Below are 7,892 nucleotides of genomic sequence, written 5' to 3'. Positions count from 1 at the left end.
TCGACGAAAAAAAAGCTCTCTGGACGTTTGTGAACGATCGATAAAATGGCGCATACTGTACACACACATTGCATAACTGGAAGTGGTGTGACAAGAAGAAAAAGAGGACACTCCAAATAGTACACCAGATGCATGGGCTGGGGAAGGGTTTCAGGAATCTACACACCCCCCCCCCCCCAATAAAATTTTCTTCTTTTGTTTCAATATACATGTATTTTTCCGGGGGAGCATAACTCGATCTACTTATAAACGTGGCTTCCAACCGTTTTGACCCCCTGCCAAAATTTGCACACACGCCTGCACATTACAAAGACATGGATAATAAGTTACTAACAAACACAAGCGCGAGGCAGCGCGAACGCTTGCAGACAGAACTATACAATGGCGGAACGTAGTTCAGAGGTACAGTACTCGCTTGATACGTTGTCGATCTAGAACTGATCCCCTTCGGTGCTCCGCAAGGCTCAATGGGTAGGTGTAAACCCCTTGCACCTACCAGTGATCCATAACTGGTTCAACAAAGGCCATGGTTTGTGCTATCCTGCCTGTGGGAAGCGTAAATAAAAGATCCCTGGCTGCCTGTCGTAAAAGAGTAGCCTATGTGGCGGCAGCGGTTTTCCTCTAAAAAACAGTGTCATAATGACCATATGTTTGACGTCCAATAGCCGATGATAAGATAAAAAATCAATGTGCTCTAGTGGCGTCGTTAAATAAAACAAACTTTACTTTACTTTTGATCCCCTTCGGTGGGCCCACTGGGCTATTTCTCGTTGCAACAAGTGCAATTAATCTTGCTACTAATGAGAAAATGTAGCGGGTTTCCTCTCTAATACTTACCAAATTGTTGACACCCAATAGCCGATGATTAATCAAACAATGTGCTCTAGTGGTGTCGTGAAACAAAACAAATTTTAACTTTAATACACACACATACGTAAGCATACACATACATACGTTAATATATATGTATGTAATAGTTAAATACGATATGCATACAATATATAAATATTCATACATCAATACATACTTGCCAGTGCCAGGTTTGCCCACTGTTTCACGTACATACATGGACAATAACGGAATTGGAGAATTAAACAGGTTACAGAAAAAACAGACAGTCACACACACAACCACGCACATACGTATAAAAATCAGACCACTCAACAATGTGACGTGTAACTAAAAGGTTGGTTATATAGACACTCAGCTGCATCCCACCATGGGAACCACAATTGGCCAATGTAAAGATCTGCACAGTGGTCCAACACCTCACCCCTGGAGAGGAACATAGTGAACCATACAAACGAGCCCTGACACTGGTCATGATTCATGAACAGTACCCAGAGACATCATGGACACAGGTATATACTGATGGATCTGCAACAAATGCAGTGGAAAACGGAGGGGCTGGAATATACATCATGGACCCTAGTGGCTACCGAGAGGAGGCACATTTTCCTACAGGGAAACACTGCACAAACTATGCTGCAGAGGTGGAGGCTCTCATCCATGCTGCCCACAACATCAGCACTAGAGAGGAGAACTGCTCACATGTCGTCTTTCTGACAGATGTTCTCTCTGCCCTCCGGGCCCTTGACAGACTTTCAGAAGCCCTACATCCTTTCAAAAGTGTCAACCAAGTTGTGTTACAATGGACCCCCGCTCAATGTGGCATACCAGGAAATGAAAATAGAGACAGACTGGCAAAACTGGGTGCAGCTAAAGAACAGGAGGATAACTGGGTACATACGAAGAGATGAAATCCCATATTAAATCTCTCTATAGACCTCCCAAACAAACCAATGATTATTACCTGCTGTCTCGTCAGGAACAGGTCATAATTTTTCGACTAAGGACTGGACACAACAGGCTGAACCAGCATATGCATAAGAGGTTCCGGCTGGTACCTTCTTCCATGTGTTCCTGTGGAGAAGCAGAACAGACGTCCGAACATGTCATCCAAGACTGCAAAAACCTACAGCAGCTGAGAGAGACTACCTGGACAACTACATCAACTCTCCAGAAAAAGCTGTACGGCACAAGAAGTGATCTACAGAGAACAGTATCGTTCATAGTCACTGCTGGCCTCGGCGTGTAGTCAACAAACGAACGAAAAGAAGAAGTTGACACTCATAGTCCAATCCTACATCGAATTCGAATCGTCACTCATTCTACACATACTTTCCAAATTTAGACAGTGACGAAGACCGACGTGTCTTCGTACTCTCGATCTTCCCCACCCCTGGAGGCGATAATCGCGTCATTTGGAAAGTTACAAGAATTTTGCGTGTTTTGCACGGGGAACCGCGCCACCGTATGCCTGGTATACGGTGACGAACGCAATCTGAAGAGGATTAAGAAGAGGAAGGGCACACCATGGGCGGCACCGGGGGGGGGGGGGGGGGGGGGGGGGGGGAGGGGATGAGGTGACAAAAACTGAAAGATCAACTGCCAGCAGCGGATGCTTCTGCAAGCCAGGTCACGTAATCGTGAACGAATCTCCAGTCACCCCAGGCAGGCCCCTTTTCAACTCGGATTCTGTGTTCTCCACTGTAGCTCAGTGGTATAGCGCTCGCTTAACGCACGGTTGGTCTGGGATCGATCCCCGGCGGTGGGCCCATTGGGCTATTTCTCGTTCCAGCCAGTGCACCACGACTGGTATATAAAATACCGTGGTATGTGTTATCCTGTCTGTGGGATGGTGCATATAAAAGATCCCTCCTGCTAATCGAAAATAGTAGCCCATGAAGTGGCGACAGCGGGTTTCCTCTCTCAATATCTGTGTGGTCCTTAACCATATGTCCGACGCCATATAACCGTAAATAAAATGTGTTGAGTGCGTCGTTAAATAAAACATTTCCTTCCTTCCTTCTGTGTTCTTCGATACCTGCGGTACGTCCGTTTCCCGTGCGTCATGAGTTTCGCGTAGTCACCCGGTCCCGAAGAGAAAAGCCACCTTGCCGTTGAACAAGAAAGAACTTGAAGCCCGTAACAGCCACCCGATGGCAGGGACCAGTCTACCCCGATCAACAGCTTCGATGATACCCTGGGAATCCGACCGAAATACAGGACATTCATCACAGGAGAAACCACAAAGGAAGAACTCCCCTCCAAGCCGGATCTTGTCTCCCTAAGGCCGCTTCCCCACGGGACAGAGTTTAACGTGATGTGCGGCTCCCGATCACCAATCGAAAACTCGAGAGCACTGGTATCCACAGTACGCCGTGGAGATGTTCACCCACCGACAACACGAGAGCACTGGTATCCACAGTACGCCGTGGTGATGTTCACCCACCGACAACACGAGAGCACTTGTATCCACAGTACGCCGTGGAGATGTTCACCTACCGACAACTCCAGAGCACTTGTATCCACAGTACGCCGTGGAGATGTTCATCCACCGACAACTCGAGAGCACTGGTATCCACAGTACGCCGTGGAGATGTTCACCCACCGACAACACGAGAGCACTGGTATCCAAAGTACGCCGTGGAGATGTTCACCCACCGACAACACGACAGCACTGGTATCCACAGTACGCCGTGGTGATGTTCACCCACCGACAACTCGAGAGCACTGGTATCCACAGTACGCCGTGGAGATGTTCTCCAACCGACAACTCGAGAGCACTTGTATCCAAAGTACGCAGCGGAGATGTTCTCCAACCGACAACACGAGAGCACTGGTATCTACAATACGCCGTGGAGATGTTCACCCACCGACAACTCGAGAGCACTGGTATCCACAGTACGCCGTGGAGTGGTTCACCCACCGACAACTCGAGAGCACTTGTATCCACAGTACGCCGTGGAGATGTTCACCCACCGACAACTCGAGAGCACTGGTATCCACAGTACGCCGTGGTGATGTTCACCCACCGACAACTCGAGAGCACTGGTATCCACAGTACGCCGTGGAGATGTTCACCCACTGACAACTCGAGAGCACTTGTATCCACAGTACGCCGTGGAGATGTTCTCCAACCGACAACTCGAGAGCACTTGTATCCAAAGTACGCAGCGGAGATGTTCTCCAACCGACAACACGAGAGCACTGGTATCTACAATACGCCGTGGAGATGTTCACCCACCAACAACTCGAGAGCACTGGTATCCACAGTACGCCGTGGAGTGGTTCACCCACCGACAACTCGAGAGCACTTGTATCCACAGTACGCCGTGGAGATGTTCACCCACCGACAACTCGAGAGCACTGGTATCCACAGTACGCCGTGGAGTGGTTCTCCAACCGACAACTCGAGAGCACTTGTATCTACAATACGCCGTGGAGATGTTCACCCACCGACAACTCGAGAGCACTGATATCCACAGTACGCCGTGGAGTGGTTCACCCACCGACAACTCGAGAGCACTTGTATCCACAGTACGCCGTGGAGATGTTCTCCAACCGACAACTCGAGAGCACTTGTATCCACAGTACGTCGTGGAGATGTTAAAGGGACATTCCTGAGTTTTCTGCATTGTAAGATGTTTCTGACTAATAAAATATTTCTACGATTAAACTTACATATTAAATATATTTTCTTGTTTAGAATATCAGTGTCTGTATATTTAATGTGTTTCTGGTCGTCTTAATATTTGTTAGAAGCTCAAACTGGATTTTGTCTTCAAATAATTTCGTACGTACGAAAAAACATTTTTAGAAAATAAAGTGAAATTTAACCTAATACAAATATTACAACGATCAGAAACACGTTTACTATACAGCCACTAATATTTTATGCAGAAAAATATATTTGATATGTAATTACAATCCTTAAAAAGTCTCTGTTTGTCCATAACATCTTAAACATTGCAGCTAACTCAGGAATGTCCCTTTAACCCACCGACAACACAAGAGCACTGGTATCCACAGTACGCCGTGGAGATGTTCACCATCCGAAAACTCGAGAGCACTGGTATCCACAGTACGCCGTGGAGATGTTCACCAACCGACAACTCGAGAGCACTGGTATTCACAGTACGCCGTGGAGATGTTCACCTACCGACAACTCCAGAGCACTGGTATCCACAGTACGCCGTGGAGACGTTAACCTACCGACAACTCCAGAGCACTGGTATCCACAGTACGCCGTGGAGACGTTCACCCACCGACAACTCGAGAGCACTGGTCTCCACAGTACGCCGTGGAGATGTTCTCCCACCGACAACTCGAGAGCACTGGTCTTCACAGTACGCCGTGGAGATGTTCTCCCACCGACAACTCGTGAGCACTTGTATCCACAGTACGCCGTAGAGACGTTCACCCACCAACAACTCGAGAGCACTTGTATCCACAGTACGCCGTAGAGACGTTCACCCACCAACAACTCGAGAGCACTTGTATCCACAGTACGCCGTGGAGATGTTCACCCACCGACAACACGAGAGCACTTGTATCCACAGTGCACCGTGGAGATGTTCACCCACCGACAACACGAGGGCACTGGTATCCACAGTACGCCGTGGAGATGTTCACCCACCGACAACACGAGAGCACTGGTATCCACAGTACGCCGTAGAAATGTTCACCCACCGACAACTCGAGAGCACTTGTATCCACAGTACGCCGTGGAGATGTTCTCCAACCGACAACTCGAGAGCACTTGTATCCAAAGTACGCAGTGGAGATGTTCTCCAACCGACAACACGAGAGCACTGGTATCTACAATACGCCGTGGAGATGTTCACCCACCGACAACTCGAGAGCACTGGTATCCACAGTACGCCGTGGAGTGGTTCACCCACCAACAACTCGAGAGCACTTGTATCCACAGTACGCCGTGGAGATGTTCACCCACCGACAACTCGAGAGCACTGGTATCCACAGTACGCCGTGGAGATGTTAAAGGGACATTCCTGAGTTTTCTGCATTGTAAGATGTTTCTGACTAATAAAATATTTCTACGATTAAACTTACATATTAAATATATTTTCTTGTTTAGAATATCAGTGTCTGTATATTTAATGTGTTTCTGGTCGTCTTAATATTTGTTAGAAGCTCAAACTGGATTTTGTCTTCAAATAATTTCGTACGTACGAAAAAACGTTTTTAGAAAATAAAGTGAAATTTAACCTAATACAAATATTACAACGATCAGAAACACGTTTACTATACAGCCACTAATATTTTATGCAGAAAAATATATTTGATATGTAATTACAATCCTTAAAAAGTCTCTGTTTGTCCATAACATCTTAAACATTGCAGCTAACTCAGGAATGTCCCTTTAACCCACCGACAACACAAGAGCACTGGTATCCACAGTACGCCGTGGAGATGTTCACCATCCGAAAACTCGAGAGCACTGGTATCCACAGTACGCCGTGGAGATGTTCACCAACCGAAAACTCGAGAGCACTGGTATTCACAGTACGCCGTGGAGATGTTCACCTACCGACAACTCCAGAGCACTGGTATCCACAGTACGCCGTGGAGACGTTAACCTACCGACAACTCCAGAGCACTGGTATCCACAGTACGCCGTGGAGACGTTCACCCACCGACAACTCGAGAGCACTGGTCGCCACAGTACGCCGTGGAGATGTTCTCCCACCGACAACTCGAGAGCACTGGTCTTCACAGTACGCCGTGGAGATGTTCTCCCACCGACAACTCGTGAGCACTTGTATCCACAGTACGCCGTAGAGACGTTCACCCACCAACAACTCGAGAGCACTTGTATCCACAGTACGCCGTAGAGACGTTCACCCACCGACAACTCGAGAGCACTGGTATCCACAGTACGTCCGAGAGACGCCGTGGAGATGTTCGCCCCACCGACAACTCGAGAGCACTTGTATCCACAGTACGCCGTGGAGACGTTCACAACCGACAACTCGAGAGCACTGGTATCCACAGTACGCCGTGGAGATGTTCACCCACCGACAACTCAGGAAGTCACTTTAACCCACCGCGTGGAGATGTTCACCACCGAAAACTCGAGAGCACTGGTATCCACAGTACGCCGTGGAGATGTTCACAACACGAGAGCACTGGTATCCACAGTACGCCGTGGAGATGTTCACCCACCGACAACTCGAGAGCACTGGTATCCACAGTACGCCGTGGAGATGTTCACCCACCGACAACACGAGAGACTGGTATCCACAGTACGCCGTGGAGATCCAACCGACAACCAGCACTGGTATCCACAGTACGCCGTGGAGACAACTCGGGAGTTCAGTACGCCATGGAGATGTTCACCGACAACGAGACACTGGTATCCCAGTACGCCGTGGAGATGTTCACCCACCGACAGCACTGGTATCCACAGTACGCCGTGGAGATGTTCTCCCACCGACAACTCGAGAGCACTTGTATCCACAGTACGCCGTAGAGACGTTCTCCAACCGACAACACGAGAGCACTGGTATCCACAGTACGCCGTGGAGATGTTCACCCACCGACAACTCGGGAGCACTGGTATCCACAGTACGCCATGGAGATGTTCACCCACCAAAAACACGAGAACACTGGTATCCACAGTACGCCGTGGAGATGTTCACCAGCCGACAACCCGACAACCCGACAGCACTGGTATCCACAGTACGCCGTGGAGACGTTTACCCACCGACAACTCGAGAGCACTGGTATCCACAGTTCGCCGCCGTGGAGACGTTCACCAACCGACAACTTGAGAGCACTGGTATCCACAGTACGCCGTGGAGATGTTCACCCACCGACAGCACGAGAGCACTGGTATCCACAGTACGCCGTGGAGATGTTCACCCACCGACAACACGAGAGCACTGGTATCCAAAGTACGCCGTGGAGATGTTCACCCACCGACAACACGAGAGCACTGGTATCCAAAGTACGCCGTGGAGACGTTCTCCCACCGACAACTCGAGAGCACTGGTCTTCACAGTACGCCGTGGAGATGTTCTCCC

This window comes from Gigantopelta aegis, chromosome 2 (genome assembly GCF_016097555.1).
Source record: "Gigantopelta aegis isolate Gae_Host chromosome 2, Gae_host_genome, whole genome shotgun sequence".
NCBI lineage: Eukaryota > Metazoa > Mollusca > Gastropoda > Neomphalida > Peltospiridae > Gigantopelta > Gigantopelta aegis.
Note: the sequence above shows the minus strand (reverse complement) of the source record.